General features: G+C 36.0%; 1 protein-coding gene across 3 annotated transcripts in view; it reads left to right on the top strand.

Annotated features, from left to right (window-relative positions):
* The window catches only part of ELF1 (E74 like ETS transcription factor 1), a 115,647-nt gene that overhangs the window by 14,188 nt on the left and 75,000 nt on the right, over window positions 1-26,459 (top strand). The window contains exon 1 of one of the 3 annotated variants that reach the window (XM_081127931.1): window positions 15,358-15,500. The exons of the other annotated variants lie outside the window; for them this stretch is intronic. The gene's annotated coding sequence lies outside the window, so the exon portion shown is untranslated. Of the gene's footprint in view, window positions 1-15,357; window positions 15,501-26,459 lie in introns of those variants that run through there. 3 annotated transcript variants of the gene reach the window in all.

The following is a 26,459-nucleotide window of genomic DNA, read 5'->3' as shown; positions in this document are numbered from 1 at the left end:
TAGACTTGGCCTCTTGATGGGAGAAGAGGCAAAGTCACATTGCATACAGAGAAGTATGAACAAATTAGTAGCTGTTACTGCAGCACTTTACCACAGGAAGCAAAAGTGTTAGCTACCTGAATATCCAACAGAAAAGCTTCCCAGGAAGTGAGAACAGGCTGTGCAAAAACCTAGAGGGGAAGAATGTTTGATGTGTTTTTCATGGGATAGCAAGGAAAGGTCAGTGTGACTAGAAGAGAGGCAACAAGTAGGAAGTACTATGAAGTACGATCATAGAGGCTGGGGCCAGGGTAAGATCTTGCAGTCCGTGTAAGAAGTTATGAAGACTTTTATTTTTGTGTGAAAAGAGGAGCTATAGGAGGGTTTTTAAAGCAGGAGGGTGATAAGACCTGACTTACCTTCTTAATTAGATTACTTTGCTGCTGCTTTGAGACTAGATTGTAGGAAGAGAAGAATTAAAGCAGTGACTGCAGTGATGCAGGTAAGAGATGATAGTAGCTTGAAGCATGATATAACAATGAAATTGAATGGTTATAGGGTCTATGTTCTGGAGAGTGAACCAACAGGATTTCTTGACAGTTTGGATTTGGGTATATAACAGAAAGAGGAGTCAAGAGCCAAGGTTTTTGGTTTGAGCAACTAGAACTGGAATTATTGAATCGCCACTAAGATGACTGGAGAAAACTGTGAGTACTGTAGGTTTTGGAGGAAAGATCAGGAATTCAGGTTTGGATATGTTAAGTTTGAGAAGACTATCAGCCATTTGAATGGAGTTGTCAAGTTGGATAGAGGAATCTGTAGTTCAGGAGTAAGACCTGGAGATAGAAATTTGAGAACATTAAACTACTTAGAGCATTGTATATGTCCAAGAAATACTTCCTAAAATGATTGTAAATCCAAAATACTTTTAAGTTTTAAAGTTTCTTTGTACCAGTGATACAGTTTTAAATATGGAAGAAAAGCAGCAAAGCAGTTTAACTATAGTTAACATAACATGTATCCTTTGTGATGATAATAAAATAGTTCAGAGAAGTCATTAATTTTTCCATCTGTGCAGTATTATGAAACATGAGTAATAGGAGCTGTAGGGTATTTTTATTTGAGTATTCCTTTTTACTGAAACCTTTACCGGCTTGCTTCTAATTAGGGAAATTCATTGACAGGAGGCTTTTAAGGCCCAAAAGGAACAAGACCAAAAGTTGAAGGAAAGGGCCACATTTGGATAATTAGTTCTAATCTAATGGAGTTTTTCTTTATTCTCTCCTTCTCTGTCTGCCTGTCTCTAACTTTATTCATACTCTATTAACATAGTAAGATGTTCAGGTGTAAACACTGGACTAATCCAGAAGCTGTTCTCTCTCAACAAATGCAGAGCTGTGGGCTTAATCCCCAAACAGGGGTGCCAAAAACAGCCTAACCAACCTATTCATAGATTTCAGACTATTCAGGAAAGTTAGAAAGGGGCCTTGCTTTGTATAACTTAGACTTACACAGACTTGTGAATGGTCTGGATTGTGTAGAAGAGAAAAAGAATGATTTATCATTGAACCAATATTTAGTTGAACTTCCAAATGTTTTCATTCAGCAAATATTTATTGAACAACTATTTGTGGGTCAGGCATACTATCAGGCTGAAATAAATGGCCAATGAGGTATGTAAACAAGTAATAGAAAAAGTACAGTATTCTTCACCAGATATTCCAGCAGAGTAGGCAGGAGGAGTTATGAATGAAATCAATTCACCTTTAGGTCCCCCAAACTTATCAGAGTGCTTTGCACATTGCAGCAGTGCATAAATGTATGTATGAATGGTTAAACAATGTGATTCGTGCTTCTCTGTTAGATCATTTACAAAATACTGTGGGAGCATAAAGAAGGAAGAGGCCAGTTCTTTCTTTTAATGATGGAGGACAGAAAGACTTTGTACTCACTGGGTGGGGAAGGCTAGAAAATGTGGAGTGAGAACTAATAAATTCAGCAAAGCTGGATTGTGGGGTCTGTGTTAGGAGGTAGAATGGCTACAGGTGAGGCTTTAATTAAGTAGACCAAAGTCAAGATGCAAAAATATCTTGTATTGAAATTTATTCTGTGGGGTCTGGTTAGGCCATTGAAGGTCTTAAAAAAAAAAAGGAATATTAAGAGGTAGAGTGTATGAGAAATTTCTTTAAAGAAGACATCATTCTTGAATTCAGAAATCAAATGTTGATAGAATTTTTAAAGTCATAAACATATACATTGGAACGAGCATGGATAATAAGTCATTTATAGTAAAGCCTGTTTTGTCCCTTTCAGATAACATATACGATCCTTAGTGTAGGTGTAAAATCTGTACTAGGTAATCAAACTTACACTAAGGTAATCAAAATATGCAGGATAGCATTGGTTTGTTTTTGAAAGAGAAAAAGTGTATTTTTGCATTATGAAATTATTGCAAACTTTACTTTTTCTTAAAGATTCTGGCATTTGATTTTTTAAAAACTTATTTCAGAAGGATTTTAGACTTACAGAAGAATTACATAAATACTACAGAAAGTCCCTGTATATTCTTCATCCAGTTCCCACTAATGTTAACATCTTACGTAATCCCAGTTCAGTGATCAAAACTAAGAAATTAACATTGGTACAACACTATTAACTTTATTAGGATTTTCAGTTTTTCTACTAATGTCCCTCTTCTGTTACAGATCCATCCAGGATATACTACATTGCATTTAGGTGTCATGTCTTCTTAATCCTCTCAAAATCTGTGATGGTTCCTTGTCTTCTTTACCTTGACACTTTGAAGAGTACTGGGCAGGTATTTTGTTGAATGTCCCTCAATATGATTTTGTCTGTTTTTCTTGTGACTATGGACTGGAGTAATTAATGGGTTTTGGGGGTATTGAAATTTTTAAAAATTGTTTTATTTTTAAAACGATCATAAAATAAAATTGACCCTTTTGGGGGCGGGGGTATATAGTTCTGTGAATATTAGCACTTGTAAATTTGTGTAGCCACCACCATAATCAGAATATAGAACACAGAATTCCGTCACATCTCAAAAGTCCCTCATGTTTTCCCTTTGCAGTTACATCCTTCCCCTAGTTCATATCCCTGTGAGCCCTGATCCGTACAGTTTTGTCTTTTCAAGAATGTCTTACACATGGAATCATGTAGTATGTAACCTTTTGACACTGGCTCCTTTCGCTCAGCGTAATGCTTCTGAGAGTCATCCAATTTGTGTTTATCAACAGTTTATCCCGTTTTATTGTTGAGTCTGGATGTACTGACACTATGTTTGTTTACTTCCCCTTTTTTGATAAGTTTTGAGAACACATAATGTTGGCACTATAATCAATTTAAAGTGAATATTTTTGTGTGAAATAGGGATTTATCATTATTCCTTTTACAGAAGTTAAAACAGAGGCTTAGAGTTCTAGGTCATACAACTGGGTAACAGTGGACTTGGGACTCAAACCTGGGTAACCCACTCTAAAGCCAATTGGACTTTTAACCATTGGACTATGTGGCTAGTTGCTAATGTTGTCCCTGTTTGGATCAGCAGTGTAATTAAAAGAAACTGAAGTTTTTGTTTCTTTAACATATCCTAAAATTTTCCTAGTTTTTTGTTTATATTTGGTTCTTTTTATTAAAAAGCAAAAATAATAGCAAAGTATTTTTTTTTTATGTTGCTGGGTTTTAGTCTTCAGGGCTAAGCATTCTGTGATTCAGGCCTAAAGCAAAAAACTCAAGCCAAGTAAATTATCAGTGCACCTTCAATTACGAATTAACCAGAATATATCCACTGATAAGAGTTAAAGCTGTAATACTAAGCTTTTTCTTAATGTCCTTGAAAACGGATTTTAATTTATTTTATAGATAAATAATAAATATCAAATATAGATATAGACAGTCTGAATTAGTCTAGTTTATTATTGTTTGTGTGTGTTTTTTAAATACAGTACTTGTACTATATTTCACAAGTCCAGGTAATGTTGTTGTTGTTTTTTTAATTGATTTTTAGAGAGAGAGAGGAATGGAAGAGAGAGAAACGTCAATTTGCTGTTCTACTTATTTATACATTCACTAGTTGATTCTTGTATGTGCCCTGACCAGCTTTCAACCCTGAAACCTTGACTTACTGGGACAATGCTCTAACCAACTGAGCTGCCTGGCCAGAGCTGAATCAGGCTAGTTTAAAATAAGAGGCTTGCTTTCTATTACATTTTCTTAAATTTTAGTCATAGCAAAAGATGTCTTTTAAGAGCATAGAGTTTTGATGTATCTAAGGAACTTTTCTGGGCTTGTAATAAAGGACCATTTGCTTAAATATCTTACTGCCATAAGATAAAAAAAGATTTCTAGAATATTAGTTTTAGATTTGGGGGTGGGTGGGTAGATAGTTGTGTGTTGTTTTTGTTTTTACCTTTTATTAGTAAAGTATAATTGAATTTTGGAAGCTTTTATAAAATTTCAACTTACTCTTTTGAGTATGTAGTAATTTTATGTATTACTCTCGATAAACAATATAAAAATTTGATGAGGAGACATCTTTTTAAAACATAGCCTTAGTGTGATTTTTGTTTTCAGTTCTTCAGATACTTTTCAGAGGTCTTGCTTAGAGAGACTATAGAATCATAAAAGTCAGAACTGAAATGGATCTTCAAAATTACTAGATCTCTAGACTCTACCAACATTTTACAAAAATGGAAATTGAAATCCCATGGTAGTTTGAAGTAATTTCTCTACAGTCACAATTGATTGTAGAAGCTGCATAATATAGTTCCACCCTCAGGTAGGTTACCAGTTTATCAATTTAGACACAAACTTGTGCATAATTAACTGCAGTACAAAATGGAATGTTCTGAGCAGTAGAAAAGGAACCTCTTTTCTTAAACAGCAATCACCCCTCAACCCCCCCACTCAAATCTTTTCTTGACCTCTTCACAACAAAATTACTTTCTATCTTAATTTCTTACCTCTCATTCTTTCTTTTAACTCATCAGATGCTTTGTTTGTTTGTGTTTTGTCTTTTTTATATTTACCATACCATGAAGAACTCTCCTTTCAAAATCAGTGGTGATGTCCATGTTGCTAAATTCAACTGTCATTTTCCCCCCCAGACCTCATTTTACTTGTCATCATTTGGCACAGGTCTTCATTCCCTCCTCTTGGAAACACTTTTTACTCAAATTCCAGGATAATATCATATTCGCCATGTTTTCCTGCTGCATTTTTGGGTACTGCCTACTTTGATTGTTCTACCTCATCTCCCCCACCTCTAAATATTGGAGTGTCCCAAAAGTCTATTATTGTTACCTTTTAAATCTGTAGCTTTTATATATATATATATATTATATATAAATGTTAGTGACTCCCAAATTTATATATCTAGCCCAGACCTCTACTCTGGGTTCAGGACTTTGTCTTCAACTCCAACTGGACAATATATCCAATTTGACATCTCCACTTGGATAGCTAATGAGCATCTCAAACTTAATGTGTTCAACACTGATCTCCTGATACTTCCCTACCCTAAGTGATTGCCATCCGTAGTCTTTCCTATCTCAGTTTTCGCAACTGCAGTCTTCCAGTTGCCAAAAATGGAGTTTTGAAGCCTTTTTTCCCTGCACAACCCACTTTTCATCTATTTAAAAATCTTCTTGGCTATTCCTCAAAAAAGAAAAACATGTCCATAATTTATGCCTTCCTCTTTTGCTTCCTCTTTTGCCTGTGTTATTATTATCTTTTTTTGGGGTTATTGCATTAGCTTCTCTTTGCTCCCATCCTTACCCCTCTGCTTTCTGTTTTCAACACAGCAGTTAAATCTTGTGACTTATCTACTCAAAACTCTCCAGTTAAAATCTCTAAAGAGTGAGGCTGTTAGTTTCAGTACTCTTCTCTTCCTATTACTCTCTTCCTTATTTTCTCTTCTTGAACCACATTTGCCTCAAATATCATATTAGGCAAGCTCCCTTTTAAAAGTCTTTGCACAAGCTTGCTTTTTTTTTTAATCCTCACCTGAGGATATTTTTTCCATTGCTTTTCAAAGAGAGTAGAAGGGAGGGAGAGAAAAAGAGAGGGACATTGATGTGAGAGAGAGACATTGATTGGTTGCCTCCCACACGAGCCACAATCAGGCCCAGGGATCGAGCCTGCGACCGAGGTACGTGCCCTTGACTGCAATTGAACCCGCGATCCTTCAGTCTACAGGCCAATGCTCTAACCACTGAGCAAAACCGGCTAGGGTTGCACAGGCTTTATTCTGCCTGGAATGTTCTTCCTTAGATATAGCTACACAACCAGAGGTCTTTACTCAAAAGTGACCTGGCAAAAGTAAGTCCAACCGAGCTGGTTTATCTAAAAGGTCATACATATTCTCTTTGCTATTTTATTTTTTCCTTCTTCGTCCCTATCACTAACATATTTTATTTTTGTCTTGTCTTTTACTTATAATTAACATTCTATATATTTAGTTTATAATGCTTGTCTCCCTCCTTTGTTAAAACATAGGCTCCATTATGGGTAGGGATCGTTTATCAATGTGTTTCTTTTGTTCACTGCTGAATAGCAAGGGCCTAGAATAGTGCCTGGCACATAGTAGGTGCTCAGTAAATATTTAAATGAATGAGTATCTAGGATTATCTCAGATCAGTATTAACTTGACATTGATCAAGGCACTTCTCTCTATATAGAACTCCTTTCCCTATAAGTGGGGCTGTTGAGGGAAGCCTTCCTGCAGAAAACACATTTGACTTGAGACTATAAAGGAAGGATCAGTAGGCAGAGAGAAGGGATGGGTTAGGAAATAAGCTAAGTACTTTCCAAATCTAGGGAAGGCTAACAAATAGAAATGGAGCAATCCAGAACGTTTCAAAAGCCTGGAGCGTCTGTGTGTGAGTGTGAGTGAGTAGGGGTGGGAAGAGAGGAGTGGGGAGAGAGCGAGAGTCAGAGAACAGTGGGGAGAGGTGAGGAGTGGGGAAGATAGAGGCTGGAAAATGGTTAAATTGAGGTCAGATTATGAAAGTCTTAGAAACTATGATAGATACTCTAGCTTTTTATTTTGCTTCTAGGGAATTGGTTTTTCAGCCACGAGAGATAATCACATCACTCAAGAGTTCTTTAGGAAACTGTCTCTGATAGCAGAGTGAAAGGTAAATTGAAAGTAGGCAGTTGGTGGTAGGGAAAGGGACAATTAGGATGCTGTGTCATTATATTTCTGCATGATGCTTTTCCCTGAAGAATAGCAAAGGAGGAGCTTAGAATTTCCTTTCCATAACATGTACAGATTATTGAATAGTAAGGTGACAAGTGTTCTTTTGAGTGATTGCTATGTCAGGAGCACAACCTACATTAGGTACTAGGATTAGGGAGCAACAGAACAGTGGTTCTTAAAAGCCTGGGCTCTTCCCACACTACTGAATCTGTTTCTAGGAGTAGGCATGTATCTTCAAAAAACCTTCTCCAGACAATTCAGAGGTGCAGCCTCAGATACCATGTTGTCTTTAATATGAAATTTAAAATTTAACTGCAAGATAAAATATCATGCCTGTATGAAACAATTTGAGATTGAAGTCAGCATATTACCTAGGAGCATCATAGAGAATATAATTGTACAGTCGATTCTTGGTTATTTTTCACAGGAAAGGAAAGAATAACACCCAAAATAACATGACAGTAGAATCTTATTACACAGTTAATTACAGGAATCCAGCTATGTCAAATCATGGGCCAAATCATATTTTAAAAACTATTTCACTGTGGGGGGAAACAAGATGGCGGCATAGGTAGCAGCTGTACCCGCCACATCAGAATTACGACTAACATACAGAACCACCATCACTCAGAACCTCTTGAAATCTAGCTGAACAGAAGCCCTACAACCAGGGAACTGAAAAAGCATCGGAACCGGTAGGAGGGGCGGAGACGTGGGTGGATCGGGGCTGGATCGCAGAGACTTGGCCACAGGCCCACACCCGGTGCCATGGTTTAAACCCGTGAGGGAGGGATATCTCGGCAGGGAAGGTTTCCCAGAGTGAGGGGTCCCAGCCCAGGGTTCCAGGGCCGGGAAGAGAAATCCCCCAACTTCAGGATGTGAAAACCAGCGGGGACTGTGGATGATGGTCACGGATGGTGCGGGAGTCCCAGGCAGCTCCTCTTAAAGGGACCACACACGGACTCAGACGCGCTCCCTCTGAGCCCCAGCGCTGGGCAGCAGCTTCAAAGGAACCTGGGACACTTGGGGAGGAACTAACCTGCCTGAAACTGGGGCGAGAGGTAGAGGGGCAGCTTTCTCCCAGGCAGAAGAGCTGGCAGAGGCCATTGCTCTTTTTGGCAAGCCCTTTTCCCACACAGCTGGCAGACAGGTGACATATTTGAATCAACAGCACCTGACTCACACCTTTGACCCCGCCCCTCCCTACCTACAAGCTCATCTAGGCCATTTCCAGTGGCTTTTCTATGCAAGTTGCCTCTGGAGCCTTATGCTTAGGACTTTTCTAAAACCTCTCAATCAAGCAGCCTTGTGCCCCATACGGCTTGATAATTGGCCCCAGGACTGGCAATAATGGCAGCCTGCATTGGTTCATAGCTTGGCCTCTCCTGGACACCTTCAAGCCCAGCTCAAGTAGCAGCCAACTGTGGTTGGTGTGTAGCTCAGGCTGGATGGCACTGGCAGAGGCTGACTTTGCACCTCCCGGGAGGCCCCAGAGACAGTGCACCTGGTGATCAGACTCGACCACGCTGCATTACAACCCTACCACATCCACGAGTGACACACTAAAGGGGTGCACTTGGTGAACACCAAAGCTCCACTGAAGTAAATTCTGCTCCATAGAGGTGTCTCCAGCAGAGCAGCTCTTTGGCTGTAGTTGCAGCTGGTCCTCACAGCCGATTGGCCTGGGGGGTCAGTTCCTCCCAGTGACACCAATAGCAACCAAGGCTCAACTACAACAGGACAGTGCACACAGCCCACATAGGGGAGCACCTAGAAGGCCCAGCTCAGGTAATTGGGGAGACTGAGCCACTGGACCCTACAGGACACCTACTACACAAAGCCACTCTATAAATTCCAGGAGACATAGCAGCTCTACCTAATACATAGAAACAAACACCTGGAAGCAGCCAAAATGTGGAGGCAAAGAAACATGTCACAATGGAAAGAACAGAAGAAATCTCTAGAAGAGGAACTAAATGAAATATAAGGATGCTCAACCATGTTAGTAAGAGTATTATGAAAATAACTGAGAAAATCAGTGATATAATAAAAGTACCAATTTGAAATGAAGGTTACATGAACTGAAATGAAGAATAATTTACAGGGAATCAACAGTAGAGGATGCTGAGAATCAAATCACCAATTTGGAACATGGGGAAACAAAAAACACCCTACCAGAAGAGCAAAAAGAAAAAAGAATCCAGAAATATGAAGATAGTATAAAGAGCCTCTGGGACAACTTCAAGAGGCCCAACATTCATATTATTGGGGTGCCAGAAGGAGAAGAAAAGAGACCAAGAAATTGAAAACCTATTTGAAAAACGAATTATAGAAAACTTCCCCTACCTGGGGAAAGAAATAGACTTACAATTCCAGGAAGCACAAACAAGAGGAACCGAAAGAGGCCCACTGCAAGACACATCATAATTAAAATGCTGACGGTTAAAGACAGAGAATCTTAAAAGCAGCAGGAGAAAAGCAGTTAGTTACCTACAAGGGAGCACCCATACGACTGTCAGCTGATTTCTCAACAGAAACTTTGCAGGCCAGAAGGGAGTGGCAAGAAATATTCAAAGTGATAAAAAACATGGAACTATAACCAAGATTGCTCTACCCAGCAAAGATCATTTAGAACTGAAGGTCAGATAAAGAGCTTCACAGATAAGAAAAAGCTAAAGGAGTTCACCACCAGACCACAGGAAATGTTGACGGGTCTTTTTAAAGAAGAAGCTAATGAACAAAAGAATCTGGCGAACTAAATAGATCCAGAGACTTTGACTCTGGCAACAGACGGTCATATTTCAGAGGAAAGAGGGAAGGGGGGTGGGGGGTGGGAAGAGATTAACCAAAGAAGTTATATGCATATATGCATAACCCATGGACACAGTCAATAACGGGGTGAAGGCCTGGAGGGGGGTGGGAGCGAGGTGGAGGAGGTCAATTGGGGGGGCGTGGAATGGGACACCTGGAATACTTTCAACAATAAAGATAAATTTTAAAATATTTATTTCATTGTGTAGTAAAGTCCTGTTATGCTACAATTTACCCTCAGTGAACCATTTTAGAAAAGTTATTCATTCACGTCTTTGAGTTTCTGCTATGTGTTGGTCCCTTAGTGATGAAAATACAGTAGTGAGCAAAACCAGGCAGAGACATGGCATGGCCCCTTTTGCCTTTGGTATGCTTCTTAAAACACACAGACACTTCTCCAGGAGGATTTTCTTGTGGATGGGTCCTAATAATCTGCAGAAGCAGGAAGGAGGCCTTAGTTTAATTAACTATATTTTAAGTTAAGCTCATATTTGGAAATGCTACACATTGTTCAGAACCTGGGATTGTGCTTTGAGAGGTATTGATATCAACAAAATTAGTTCTGTGCCACTGAAAGATTTATAACAGTAAATCTCAGTTGTTTAAATTTTATTTTTATTTTTAAATAGTGGAGAATATAAATTGGGTCATTTATCATTTTAATGGTTTAATCTTTTCTTTCATGTCTGGTGGTGATAGCATGTTATCTCCTGACCTAAGGGCCAGATTCAAACCAAGCCTTTTTTTAAGCCCAGGTTTCCTAAACATGAAAATTAGACCGTTTTATATTTTCACTTACTAAAAGTTTTCAAATTTTAGTTGAAGGATAAGAAGTAACAATAAAAGGGAAGAAGTGAGTCCTTGCTGACACGATAAATTCTTTTTATAAGTTCTGTTTTAAAGAGTGTCTTAACTTCAGTTGGCATTTAGTAAATTCATTCAATTAACCTAATCTTTCTCAGCTAATTCAAATACAAATGTTGGCAGCCATGACAGCTTTGTATATAAGGTATATAATGATTTTATATATATCAAATTTTAGAAATAAACATACCCACAGTATGTATAGTATATGTCCATCACAAGTCTAAGTTGCCACATTTACATGATAGTTGGGAGATTTAAAGTTTGTGATCCTGTAGTATTTGATACTAGTTGCTTCTACTATGAAGCATAATAATAAATGTTTATGAAGTACTTACTAAATGCCCAGTACTATATTAAGCACTTTGTACACATGAACTGTTTTTTTTTTAAAAAAAGGTCATGTTTATTGAGATACAGTTTATATATAGTAGAATTTGCCCTATCTAGGTATACAGTTCTATGATTATTGACAACATAAATAGATCATATAACTCAACTGATGGTCATTGGTGCCAATTCAGTGCCAACAGGAGTCCCCAATTTAGGGTGCAGTGAAAAAGGAAACTTTATTCAGTGTAAAACAGCTCAATTGTGATACAACACAGCTGTGAAAACAGCATGGGTGTAAGATGGCCCTGGGGCCAGGTGGTCCTGAGACCAGGTTCCTCTCTAGCTAGACAGCTCTGCTCCTCAGTGGTCTTCTCCGCTTGATGCTAATCTGCTCCACTCCACTCTAGTCTGCTTCTTTTCTGCCAATCTGCTCTGATCTGTGCTGGTCTGTTCTGCTCCAGTGAGACATATTTGGTATTTCAGCTCAACCAGGTAAACCCAGTCTTCAGGCTTCAGTGGAAAGGAAAAGTGTACTCTCAGAATCAGTGGGGTGCTGCCTTATATAGACAGAAGTGGTGCTCCTGGTCCCTGATTGGTCTGTCCTCATGCAAATAAGGACTCCAAATCCTTACATTTTGGTCCAAAAGGAGCTTTCGTGATTGGTCAGATGGGGCTCCTTTGATTGGTCGGTGAAGATTTGATGGAGAGGATATAGCTGCAGCTCCAGATGGATGGGGAAAGCCTCAGTGCTATTGGTTGAAATAGGATTCAACCAATCCTATTGAATAAGGGCTGGTTCAGATGGCAGAAACAGTGCAGGCAGGTAGTTCAGTGCAGGCTTCTCCCTGAAGTGCAGTTTACATGAGAGGCCCCTGTGTAGAAATGGCTGCTGGGCTCAGTCTTTTTTAAAAATTTGAGCTGAGTTAGCTACCAGGAGCCCTTATTAGTAGGTATCTTCTTTCTCAGGGGGCACATAACCAATACCACAATCATCATAAAAAGAATATTGCTATCATCCCTAACAGTTCCCTTGTTCTCCTTTGTTCTCCCTCCCCTCACTCCCAACCTGTGGCAACCACTGATATGGTTTCTTTTTTTTTTTTTTGACCTTTTCCAGAATGTCATATAAATGGAATCACACAGTATACATTTTGAGTCTGGTTTATTTCACTAAGCCTGATGCGTTTAGATTCATACATGTTGTAGTGTTTTTCAGCAGTTCAGAAGTTCATACATTTTTGCTGCTGATACCATTCTGTTATATGGATATACGACAGTGTGCTCAGCCATTCACCAATTGATGGACATTTGAGTTTTCAGTATTTGGTGGTTGTGAATAAAACTGCTATAAATATTTGTGTAGAAGTTGTTTTTTAAATAGACATATATCTTCATTTCTCTAGAGTAAATATTTAGGAGTGAGACTGCTGGATTTGTATAATAAGTATATGTTTAATTTTATAAGAAACTGATAAACTGTTTTCCAAATAGGCTGTACCACTTTGCATTCCCACAAATGCAAATGTATGAGGATTGTTTTTGTTTCATATCCTCACCAAAACACTTTTTTTTTTGAAAGCTATTCTAATGATGTATAATAGTGTTTTGGCTTCAAATTTCATTTCCTTATTAAGTAATGGTATTGAGATCTTTTCTTGTTTAGTGTTTGCTATCTGTATCTCTTCTTCCATTTTAAAAACTGGTTTGTTTTCTTATTTTTGAGTTGTTTAAGTTCTTTATATTCCAAATAGTAGTACATGGACTGATTTTAATTCTCCCAATAATCCTTTGAGGTGGGTACCGTTAACCTAAATAACAGATAAAGAAGTGAAGGCACAGGGTTGTTAAATAATCCCCAGGATTACACAGCTAATAGGTGGCAGAGCTGGTATTTGAACCCAAGTAGATTGGTTCTAGAACCTGTGCTGTTTTGCTGTGTTTTTCTTTTTTTTTTTTTTTTTTTTTGGTGTGTGTGTTTTTCCCCCCTGTGGGTTGATTAATTTGGGCTGTGAATAGAACCAAGATCTAGTTCCTGTGGGTGGTAAAATAATGCTAATCGGGATGCCCCTGGTAAAAGGGGCAATATAACTCTGCAACTCTGGAATCATCTCTAATTTAATAGCGACTCTGGAATCATCTCCTTAGGAAAAGCTAAAATAATTGTTTCTGTTGAGGAGGGATAATTATTTTTACTTTGGCTCTTTAACTTCACTTCTATATATGTGTGACCAGAAATACTACTTTTAAATTACAGTCCAAATATGTGCCATTATCAAATAACGAGTTTTATACAAATAGATTTTCTCAGTAGCAGAAGCTTATCCTTTTATGTATCCATATTTCATAAAAAATTTCACACACTTGATCTTACTCACTTTGTCTTTAAAAACCTTTATTGTAATAATGCTCACTTCGAGACACTTAACTGTATGGTGATATACTTAAGGAGAATATAAAATGTATTGGCCTTATAGGCTAGCTTCAGATCCCAGTACTTTTTACATTATATTTATTTGTAGTTTTATAGTTTTTAATTTTTATTCTCTCATTACCAGCTTTGCCACTTGTTTGTTTTGACATCATCCATTCTCTATTGCCTCTTTCACTCCTTATAATTTCTAATTAGCTGAATGATAATCAAATTACTAGGCTTATATGGATGTCATCTGAAATAAGTTTCAGCTCTGGGAGATGACTTGGGCTTTCCAGTGAACGTTTCCTGTGACTGCTCAGAGGGCCTTTTTCTTGGTGTTGGGGTACTGAATAGTCACTCTGGATAAATGAGCTAAATTAAACTAAATATGACATTTGACAATAGAAAAAGTGATGTGTTTTTCTTTTTAGCATAATTTTTATTAATAATTTGTTTAACCACAGGGATTATTTTAATAGAAAGATAAGCAAATCAGGCAGTGTTCAGTGGAATGGAATAAATAGGTACTTAATGGGCAACAAGACTGTTCATTGTCGTCATGTTTTGTAGCAGTTTGTAAAGTTTCTAAGTCAGTGAAAGCTTGTCCTCTCAGCTGTGCCTCTAGTAAGGCAGAATAATCACTTCCAACTAATTAACTAAAGGGAGAACACCTTGCCAAAGCCCATTTACTTTTTGTAAAATATTAGGATGAAGGCTAGCTAGTGACTTGCACTTCATCATTTAAAGTGCTTTTGGAGAGCATTAGCTTTCAAGCCATTTTGATAAATTTAAGCTCTTAGAATAAATTAATATTCACTCAGGGGACAGGGTAAGTAATTGTAGTAATGTTTCAGCTGCTTGGGCACCTTGTCAGATGTACAGTAGCTTGGAGAGCAAAACTTCACTGCTCACACCTTTGTTAGCACCCTCAGGCTAAACATGTATGATACAGTGGCCATAGCAGGGTGCTTGGCATCTGGTACGCTTTTACTTGTGGAAAATTTTGTTTGAAAGTTAAATTAAACTTTGGCTATCTCTTGGAAGTAGAGTTATGAACCACGATTGCATTGGTAATTTGTTTAAAAGAGTTTTATCAAGCTTGCAGTTCTATTTTAAATCATTTTGTTATATTGAACTTCGCTTCCTTTCTAACCCTGCGTTTGTTGTTGTTTTTTTAGTATAAACCAGATTAATTCCCACTTATTTTTCCACTGAACTTTGAATTTTCTAGTGGATATTATCTGTTTAGTAAACTTATAAATCTGCATCTGGTTTTGCAGTTTGCTAGCCTTTCCAGATTACGTAGTAATATATCCCTTTCATGTAAGGGTTAATGAGTAGCCAGGTTAGACTCACCAGTTCAGTGTTACATTAAAAGCCAGAAAGTTTTTCTGTCTCCCTCCATTCCCTCCCATGCTTTTTTACTTTTATTTACTTGATATAAAAAAAAATAAAGTAAAATAAAATTAATTTTAAATATCAAGATTTTTCTTTTTTAAAACAACATTAAGATTTTAAATTTTGCCTCTTTGCAGATTTTGGTTGTATTTTATTGTTAATTTTAAATTATGGTAATTAACATAAGCTGAGTAATGGTTTAATCAAGGTAGATCTTGCTTTTTGGCTCTACTTTGCTTCTTTTTCTATACCTCTCCCCGTTTTTACCTGTAGATTTGCATATTTGACCTAGCAGAATAATTGGGTCCACAGCAACATGGGCGTGCCTCCCTTAGAAACACTTAGTTTCATGTATGACTCATAAGCTGAAGCACAGACACCACTTCCCCAATCTACAGGAGCCATTTTAACAGCATAAAACTTGCCGGATTGCTTTTATTTTCAAGCCCAAAGGACAATATCTAAAGATAATGAGAATATTTGAAGGTAACGTTGTGTTTTGGGGTGTTTGATTCTGGCTGTTTCCTGAGCAGATAAACAGAGGGTGGTTCTTACCTGTCGAAGAACATGGCTGAGTGTGTTCTTTAACTCTGAAAAAATGTAGTCAGTCACATGCCTGATTGCATTTAAGTACCAGGGGGAAACAAAGCATTCAAATTCTGGGAAGTTTTAGACCTTCTTGGTAAAGCATTCTTTATGCTTTGTGTGATTTCCGCCCCCCCTGTATGACTTGAGAATAAAAGAGATTTTTCTTTCTTTTTTAGATCACAAAGCAAACTAGGTCAAATTTTAATTTTTAAAAATCTAATTGTATTTTGAGGGTAGCCAGAAGTTACAATTAAATAAACTGTACTTATTCATCTGTGATATAGGTGTTAAGAAAAAAATTCAGGAGCAATGGTTTTGTTTTGGCATTTTAGTTAAGGGGAAGCTTTGGGATAACTCAGTTATAGATGTTGCTCCTGGACTGTTCGATCCTTTTTCTTTTTTCCTTAAGTTAATGAAATGATACTAAACATTTAATTTTGAAAACAAAACATAAATTTAAGAAAAATGAAAAGTGACTCAAATAAAGAGGAACAAAGACTAGAATGATTCATTTACTTAGAAAAAAATAATAAAGTTTTTAAAATTCATACTGGAAACTTGTTCTGAGTAACAGCCGCCTTAGAAGCATAACTAGCTACTAAGAAAACAGTATTTCAGTTTGTGTGAAAGGTATTGGCCTTCCTTCTGTTCTTAAAATTTGCTTGTTTTGTATTTTAAAAAGAAAAAGAGAAAGAACTCAGGGACAACAGTGTTTGGGGAGGGGGATGGAGGTAGAGGGAGGCTATAGGGGGATAAATGGTGATGGAAAAAAGAAGATAAAATAAAAATACTTTTCAGTGGAAAAAATATAAATAGGAACATACACAAAAAAAGTAATATCTTTCGTAAAAGAAAAGATTGTCCAGTCTTTTCCTGAAATATTTATTATTATGAAATTCTGAAATTTTGGCAAGTGCACATTCTGGTGTGCCTTTAAAGTCCTAGGTACTCTGAGAAGGTGGATACAGTAGTATTTTAGTTTTGAAAATTATTTGTGAAACTAAAATTTGAAAGTAAAGTTAGAATATACAATGATTATAAATATAATTTTTGGAAATAAAACTGGCCAAGTCATTTATTATTGACTGTGATTATATTTAGTTGGCTCCCAGGAATTTGCTTCTAAGTACTTTAAGGCCTACCAGAGGAACAGGAAGATAGAAAGCCAGTTAGTTATTATTTCTCAGTCTTTTGAAAGGATTATTGATATTAACAGATACATTTTTTGGTCTTATGAGAAAGGCACTGCAGACATTTTACTCTTAGCCATTTGCTATCATCTTCGTTGGCATATTGCCGATTCAGTCAGCCTTCGAGTAAGCAGAGGCTGTATTTTTACTTCTAGTCTGGTTTGTGTGAAAAATCTAATGAGACTTTTTTGCCTTAAAAATAATTTTTTTTTTTTTAGTTTTTAAAAGCCAGTGACCCATAAGAATAATTAAGGGGCACACAAATAAGCAAATAATTAAGATTTTATTTATTAAAGAGAAGTAGAAGAATTTAGTTTCTTAAAATTAAGGTGCAATTTAAATAAAACAGGTACTGGTCATTTATTTCAGTTTCTTATTATGTACAGAAGGCTGAGATGGGGCTTCAAGGAGAAGGGAGGAAAAAGAAAGCATGGAAGCAAGAGCAGGCCATCAAGACTAATTAAGTAGTCCCATTCCCACCATTTTCCTATTGTAAGATTGAATATAAGTTTAAACCAAGTCATCAGAATTAAACTTAGAATTACGTATTTACACAACTTCAGTGCTAAAAAAGACTGAAGATCATCCAACTGCCTCACTTTTATAAATGAAGAAACAGACACAAAAGAGGCCCTGTGACTTGCTCAAGGTTGTGCTGTGCTTAATGGCAGGGCTTCCAGCCCTGAGCTGCTCATGCTAGTCCACCCCAACAAATGATACTTTGTTTGAAATGGTCTTTATTTCCTTAAAAGTAAATAATGCCTTAATTACACTGCTTGGTGATAATAAGATTCAACCAAATAAATTAACCAATGATTTTGAAAATATGTTCAAATTAGTTTTCTTTTTCATCAGAGAGATGATACATTTGTTTAACTTTTACAGTTTTTTCACTATTAGAATTTTTTCATAGTTGGAATATTGTTTTGTGACATTGCTTGTTTAAGATGGGCCTAGGGGAGGTGAAAATATAAGAAGCTGGGAATTTACTTTGAACTTCTAGAGATACAGGTTTATTTCTGCTTTAATTTTACCTCATGTTCTTTTAGGAGGGCAAACACTGTTTAATATGATGCCTTGTTCTATTAAAGTGTGTATGTGTAGTGGGGAGTATTTTATGTATAAAACTTTTCATATGAGTTTACAAAATCTAGAGGTCTCTAAACTAACATAATACTTACCTTGAATTTAACTTTCCCGTAATTAGTAATCTCATTCCGTTTGTCATATCCTTTCCCCCCCGCTCCTCTGAGAGTTTACATACCAGAGGAGGAATCTTCTGGGGAATACAAAATCTTTGTCTATTAACTTTTTGATGTGTTTTATTGGGGTGGTTGAAATGACTTCAGCTCTGCCTTTCTTTACATTTGGAATTTGGATTTTTAAAATTACTTTGCATATAACTGTCAAATCTCCTAATTTCTGAGTTTCCTAACCCAATTCAATATTAGATCCTCCACAATGTGGTCATGATTGTTGTAAGCAACAAACAGGGCACAAAAGGCTAGAAAACATGGGCCTGATCTTCACTAACTTAGATTCTTACTAGGAAAACGGGGCTTGGTAAAATAGGTGAAGTAAGTAAAGAATGGAGCCAAACCACTAAGAAGTTAAATTCAGGTTCATACTGCCTCGAGATGAAAAATGGTTGAGACTTAAAATAGTCAGGAAAGTTTGTGGATCTTTAGGAATAGTAAGTATTGAAGAAAAGTGCATTTGCCTAGGTTAAGAAGAGTATCCTCACTAATACGAAAAAGAATATAAGCTCTTGAGATCAGAGATGTTTTCTTCTGTTTCTCTGTCTTTTTCAACCTTTGAGAAACTACCAAGCACATATGAATAGGCAAGTGTTATTTGCTGCATTAAACCATGGCTACTCAGGCAGGTCCTGCTAAATTTAAGGATGGCAAATCTTTAAAAGACATGTGATCCTCAGCTTAATCTCTGTCTGGTGTCTTCACATTGTAACCATTCCAAGAAAAAAATAACAACTACTTGGTTGTATACATTTTAAAGTGGTAGTTTTCAACCTTTAGTGTAGCAATCTGCTGGCTTCAACTCAAGACATTCTGATTCATTAGGCCTAGCATTTGTTTTATCAATCTGCATTTTTAATAAGTACCCTAGATGATTGTGATATAGGTGCTCATAGGCCACACTTTCAGAAAAAGAGTTTACAGGTTTAGGGAGAGCTATTAATCAGTTATTTAGCATTGTAATATTTGAAGTTTTAAGCAACAGTACAGGAGTGGGCAAAAGTAGGTTTACAGTTCTGAGTTCACATAACAGTTTATTCTTATATTATTATTTATTCTTGTATTATATATTTTTCATATGAACAACTATAAACCTTTTGTCCACACTGTATTTTGAAGCCCACAGCCCCTAGTAAGTAAGGAAGGTGACTGCAGTAGTTTATTATCAATATTAGGACTTATTTAGCTGCCTCTCCCTACCTGTTATCCCTTCCTCTATTCCATTTTCTGCTGGGCTGTGTCTTTCAACTTTGTGGCTCTCCCTCTTTCCTCTTCTGTAATTCTGCTTTCTCACTCCCTCTCCCCAACCCGCTGCCATATTTTCCACAATATTTAACGAAGCTAATTATTTTTGTTTTTCCAATGTAATTGACCTCCTCTCTGTCTCTCAGTGAACCATCACTCTGCCAATGTCTGTTGTGTGTTTTTTTAATTCTATCTGGTGCTTTGTGGTGTCTCTCTCTGTTCCCTTATCCTTGGAGTTCTAGGGAAAAAATTCCCTTCCTGATTTATGGTAGCATTTACAGCCTTTGAAAACCTTCTCTCCAGGGAAATACACTATTTTTTTTTTTTTTTTTGTAGTTTGAGTCTGGGAGGGAGTAATTTATTTTCCCCATGTGATGCTTAGATATAATTTTTTAGGTTTCTTTGGACATTTACATCACTGATTGCGTATTTGTAGAGTTAGCTTTATATTACATCCCATCTAATGGAACATAGGTGTTCACAGACTCTTGCAGGGATGGGAAGAAGAGTCCCAACAGTTTAATGGTCTGAAAATAATTATTGCTTCCATCAGTTGTATTTCCACCAGAGTATTTTGCTCTTTTGCTTCATATAGATGACAGAAATTAAATTAGTAATGTCACTGAGTCAACTCAAGTGATTAGAGCAATTTTCAGCTATTGGAGCAATCTTTTTCTCCCATTAGTATGGAGAACCTACTAAAGAGACATTTTTTGTGTCACCTCTATCTTTGTGTCTTGTTCAATGGTCTCTGTACTTTAATGAAAATGACTGTTGATCTATACTCAAATGTCTGGACATCCCACTCTTTTCAAAAAAATAACTTGTGCTATTTGCTTTGTTAGCAGAGAGAGAGAAATTATGCGGCTGAGCTTTGGTAGTACAAATTTTTGTGCAGAACATTTTGATTTTCTCTCCTCCAGTTATAAATATCTGAATTAACACCATCCTTATAATCAGAAAACTGTTCCTAAACTTTTCACTTAATTTTTTTCCCCTGTATAGGAATTCAGAACTCTTCTTTCATTTGCCATTTAATTGCTGAGCAGTAGGGTATCAGCTCTTTTTTAACTTCTTATTTTGTAGCCTGAGATTGATTGCTAGCATAAAAAAAGCAACTATAAACAGTTTGATTGCTTTTTGGAGTTTGTATAAGGATTTAACAATTTTTTATATTAAAAAGTTATCAAAGTCTGGCTGGCGTGGCTAAGTGGTTCAGTGAACCAGGAGGTCACAGTTCAGTCCGGATCAGGGCACATGCCAGGATTGCCCACTCGATCCCCAGTAGGGGGCGTGTAGGAGGCAACCGATCAATGACTCATCATTGATGTTTCTATCTCTCTATCTCCCTTCCTCTCTCTGAACTCAATAGAAAAAAAGTTACCAAGTGATATATGTACATTGTTTAAAATCTTATAGAAGAGCCTATAAAGAAAAGCAGCTTCCCTCCTCTACCCCTCCCAATCTCAGTCCTGCTGCCCAGAAGCAACCACTTCTTTGGTAAGTTCTTTTATAAAATTTGTGTTTTCTTGAATCTATCTTTGTCCTGCCTTCTATCTATATATTAGAAGCTCTTCAAGGTAGCAGGAACCAGTATGACCTTGCATGATGTAAAGCCATGTAAAGTTCATTTATCTATGTGATGGATTCTCTGTCATGTAACTGTCATTGTGTTTGTGCAAAGTTGTATGGGACAATTTAAAAAATCTAAATTAAAGAAATTTGCTTATTTTCTGTGTTTTAGAAAAGAGTCCTGTAATAGTGAAACTAAAAAAGTTTATAGTAAAACTATAAAAATGAGGCATTGGCTTGTTAGTTTATGTGCATCATATTTTTTATATCAAAATATTAGATGGATGCTTGGTATTGTAATGGGACAATTCATTATCCTTTTTTCTTTAAAACTGAAGTGTGCCTGTAGGAGAATGTATAAAACATATGTAGTTTGAATATAGTTATAAATTACTCGTGTGAAAACAACCTAGGTGAAAAAATAGAGCATGTTCATTACATTAGAAGTCCCCCACTCCTGCTCATGTTTGTTTCTCTTTAAAAATAACTACTATCCTGGCTTTTGTGATAACCTTTTCGTTATAGTTTTACCCCTTTGAACTTGATGTTGGTGGAATCATACCATATGTATTCTGTAGTAACTTGCTTCTTTCACTTAACTCTGTGGGATTTATTTTAATTTTAATTGCAGTGTTGTGTTCCATTGTCTGCCTATATCAGGGTGTATTCATTGTCTCCTGTTGATGACATTAGATTGTTTCCAGTTTGGGAACATTCCTGCACTTGGTTACTGGAACTTATGTACAAAAGTTCTCTAGGGCAGTATCATCACATTGAGGTATGTGAAGAGTGTACAAAGAGTATAGTATGGAGAGAATGGGTAGTTTAAAATGGTTTAGAGTTCTTCATTAGCTTTCCTAGGAACAAGATGCCTGCTATTGATGCCTTTTTACCTGTTTAGCATTTTACTGTGTTATATGGCCTGGGGTAGGGGAAGAGAGTTGTGTGTGTAAAATCCTCCAGAACCCTAAACAAATGGGCAATCGATGCATTTCAGAGTATGTTGCAGGCATAAATATATTTGACCACTAAACAGTTTAGAGTGTCATTTGTTAACTATGATTCAGTTATTTCAAACATAAATTTGAATAAAAAATTTTAAAAATAAAATAGGTACAATATAGTCCAAATTATGTACATAAAACAATACTCTGATACATATATAGTAAAGATGGATATACTGGGCAACATCAGTTTTAGAACAGAGGAGGGATATATAGTAGACTAACTATATTTGACTTTTTTCCCTTAAGAATCTGAAACAAAATATGGTAAAATATTAATGTAAAGCTGGGTGATGGATATGAGAATGTATTCTCTTTCTCTTTGCTTGAACTATTTTATGATAAATTTTGCTATATAAGGGTTAGTTTATTTTTGTCCCACAATATAAATAACTGAGAAATAATGTTTAATTTGCTGAAATTGATTTGAAAAATGCTGAATAAACTCTATATCAGTAAAAAATGTTAACTGCCTATTTCAATGAAAGGTATTACCTAGGTTCAGAACTAAGTTATGTGAGGCTGTATGTCTCATGTAACTAACAAGATGGCTCTAGGCATACTTCTGATGGGTAACGTCCAGTTAAGATCCATTAACACGTTGGAGCTATAGTTTGCAAGAAATAATTTAGTTTAGTCTTTAGAATCATCCCACATTCAAATATTCAAAAACATATATTAGAACAAAAATTAAAAAACAATTGATATATTGACACTGATAAAATTTAAGTAGCTAATATCCCAAGGTAGACTTTTGCATCTAACAGGATTTTTTGACATAATCAGTGTTTCATCTTGCTTCTTGAAGATTCTTACTATAACTGAAGCAATTCCTGTACCTTTAGTGGGTTGTGGTTTTTTGGTTTGTTATAAAGCTGATGTGGAATCTTTATGTAAGGCTTCTAAAATTTAATAATGTGTGAAAATTGCTATAAAAAGTGAAAACATAGATCTTAATCCACATTTTTTATTTTGTAATAATTTCTTGGCGCTCTTTTCTGAAATATTTCCCACAATATATGTGTAAGTAGTAACAGGGATAAAGAACAACAAATGGAAGTAGAAGTCATAGGATTTTATAGTTAGATTCTTATAAGTCAATATAGTTCAGTGGTCTCCTGTGTTTTTTTATTTTATTTTTATTGATTCATCCAACAATTATTTATTGTCTGCTAGGCATTATTCTTAAGGCTGAAGGATATAGTAGTGAACAAAACATAGAAACTTTCTCATAAATTTTATATATACGTATACTGTAGCAATTCACTTCCATTTAAAAATATATCATAATGTACATAAAGATTAGAGAAAATGACAGATAGGTTAGTGGTCTTCAAAGTGCTCCATGTGATCTATTGAGATATGCAAAGCATAATAGAATTTATTTTTTAACAGCTTTATTTTACCAAGGGAAAAAAAATGTATCCCAGAGAATTTTCTTTTCAATATACCATTTTTCTGAAAAGGAACCCCTCAAAGGGCATTTAATAAATAATAGCCTATACTTATAAGGAACTTGTATATTTATAAATATAAACCATGGACATTTTATTTTAGTTTTATTTTCTGAGACATTTTTAAATATCCCATTTTTAAAATACCACACCAATCTTATCAGAAGTCTCTTAAGTATTGGAAAGCTAACAAGTTCAAAGTAGTGGAGACAAGTTTTCCAAAATATGATTTTCAGTTGAAAGCTTACATTTTATCATTGGTGAGAGATGCTGTTAATTGTTTTCCTTGAATTGACAGGCTCACTATTCATTTTTGAGAAATTGTCTGCCAAATATGCAATTTTGAATAGTAAGTAGTTTTTTTCAAGTAAAAAATAGTGTTCCATGAAAAAAAGCAGCTAATTTAGCTCACAATTCAAACAATAACAACATTAGTGCTTTTCTTTAAGACTACCATTCTGTTTTAGTATTTGACAGAAATACTTTATGTATACTTCCCATTTTATACAAACACTAAAAAGGTGTATTTAATGGTTGAAATTTAAGAAAAGAAAAGTGAAACTGCCTCTTTAAAAATGTGAGTGCCTAGTGGTAATACAATGACTAGTATGGTTTGGTGACAGCCTCAATTCATGCAAAGGCACTAACCTTTGCTTTTGTACCATCAGTGGAAATAATCAAAATGGTGAAAAAAGACAAATAATACCTTTGTATTACTGGGAAAATAGTTTTGACCTCAGTAATTCCCTGAAAGGGTTTCTGGAGCCTCTGTGGGTCTGAGGATTACATTGTGAGAATTGCTATAATAGTGCAACATTGGAAATAACCCAAATGTCCCAAAATAGGAATTGGTTAAATAAACGATGGTACTTTCACACAATTATGTGATAGAATATAATTTTATTAAAGTTTATGTTCAATATGAGCTGTTACATGTATTTTCCTATTTTTGGTGCCTATCTAATGAGAAAATCAACATTTCTCAAAGTGAAAGGGTTGATTCTGAGCCTCAGTATTTCTATTTAGATGGTGATTAAGAAAAGGGAAATTAACAGGTAGAAGGAGGCAGTTACTGGCTTCTTCCAGTCTAAGGGCTTTCTGTGCAATAACTTTGAGTTTAGTTTTCACAGTAAAAGAAGTTGGCAGTGGTTTCAGTAATCTTTATATGCTTTATGGTAATAGGTGAAATATGCCTTCAAATTAACATCTTTCTGTAGACTGCATTCCTCATTAGGCATTATCTGATTTACATTTTCCTGTTATATTATATTATAATTCTTAATTGGGAGAACTTTAGTTGCTGTATGTTATTTAGCTTCAGAGTGAATTAAAGAAGTGAGTTTCTAAAACAAACTCAGCCAGAGATTTTCTAATGGCAAGTTGGAACATATTCATCCTGATGGAATCAGCACTGTGTCAGTGGTGATGGCAGAGCCTGCACCTTTTAGTCAGAAAGAAATTGTTGGGGTTAGGCCCCCCAGGCTGCTTGTTCAGATCTCCATACATGGCATCTCTAAAGTGAACTATCTATCTTCTGCAGAAAGTTAATAGTTTCAGGTGTTCAACATAGTGATTAGAAATTTTTTTAACTTACAAAGTGATCACCCTGATAAATCTAGTATCCATCTGACATCATACATAGTTATTACAATATTATTGATTATATTCCCTATGCTGTACTTTACATCCCTGTGACTGTTTTTATAACTGGAAATTTGCACATTTTAATCTCTTTCCTCTTTTACCCATCCCCTCAACCTTCCTCCCATCTGGCAACCATCAAAATGTTCTCTATCTAGGAGTTTGTTTCTGTTTTGTTTGTTCATTTATTTTGTTTTTTAGAATCCACACATAAGTGAACTTATATACTATTTGTCTTGATCTGATTTATTGCATTTGGCATAATACCCTGTGGGGTCAATCCATGTTGTTTGCAGATTGCAAGATTTTATTCTTTTTAATGTCTGAGTAATATTCCATTGTATATATGTACCATCTCTTCATTATCCATTCATCTATCTGTGGACACTTCAGGTTGCTTTCATGTCTTGGCTATTGTAACTAATGCTGAAATGAACATATGGATGCATATGTCTTTTTGAATTAGTGTTTTAGGATTCTTAGAATAAATACCCAAAAGTGAAGTTGGTGGGTCCTTCTTTGTCTCTTGTAATGCCTTTCTTTTAAAGTCTGTTTTGTCAGTGGGGGGAAGGAGACATTTGTAATGCTTTCAACAATAAAGATAAGTTTTAAAAAATAAAGCCTATTTAAAGTAATTATTGATAGGTATGTAGTTATTGCCATTTTATTATTCATATTTTTGATCTTTACTTTTTTTCTTCTTAGAAAGGTTCTTTTAACATTTCTTGTAATACTGGTTTGGTGGTGATGAACTCCTTTAGCTTTTTCTTGTCTGGGAAGCTCTTTATCTGTCTTTTATTCTAAATGATAGCTTTTTTGGGTAGAGTACTCTTGGTTGTAGATTTGCTTTTCATCACTTTGAATATTTCTTGCCAATCCCTTCTGGCCTCAAAGTTTCTGTTGAGAAATCTTCTCCCTTGTATGTAAATAACTGCTTTTCTCTTGCTGCTTTTAACTCTCTTTGTCTTTAACCTTAGGATTTTAATTATGATGTGTCTTGGTGTGTGCCTCTTTAGGTTCATCTTGTTTGGGACTCTCTGTGCTTCCTGGACCTGTATGTCTATTTCCTTCACTAGGTTAAGGAAATTTTCAGTCATTATTTCTTCAAATAGACTTTCAATTTTTTGCTCTCTCTCTTCTCCTTCTGGAACTCCTATGATGCAAGTGTTGGTATACTTGATGTGGTCCCAGAGGCTCATTAAACTATCCCTTTTTTTTTCTTTCTTTCTTGTTTTTTGTTGTTCTGATTGGGTGTTTCCACTACCTTGTCTTCCTGATTGCTGGTTCAATCCTCCACTTTATCTAATCTGTTGATTCTTGCTAATCATTTCTTCATTTCAGTTATTGTATTTTTCATTTCTGACTGGTTCTCTTTTTAAATTTTAATTATTTTTTCAGAGAGAGTGGCAGGGAGGAAGAGAGGGAGGGGGGAGAGAGAAACATTGATGTGAGAGAGACACATCAACTGGTTGCCTCCTGCACGTACCCAAACTGA

This window comes from Miniopterus schreibersii (assembly GCF_964146895.1).
Source record: "Miniopterus schreibersii genome assembly, chromosome: 2".
Lineage (NCBI taxonomy): Eukaryota > Metazoa > Chordata > Mammalia > Chiroptera > Miniopteridae > Miniopterus > Miniopterus schreibersii.
Note: the sequence above shows the minus strand (reverse complement) of the source record. Positions and strands in the feature narration are given on the sequence as shown.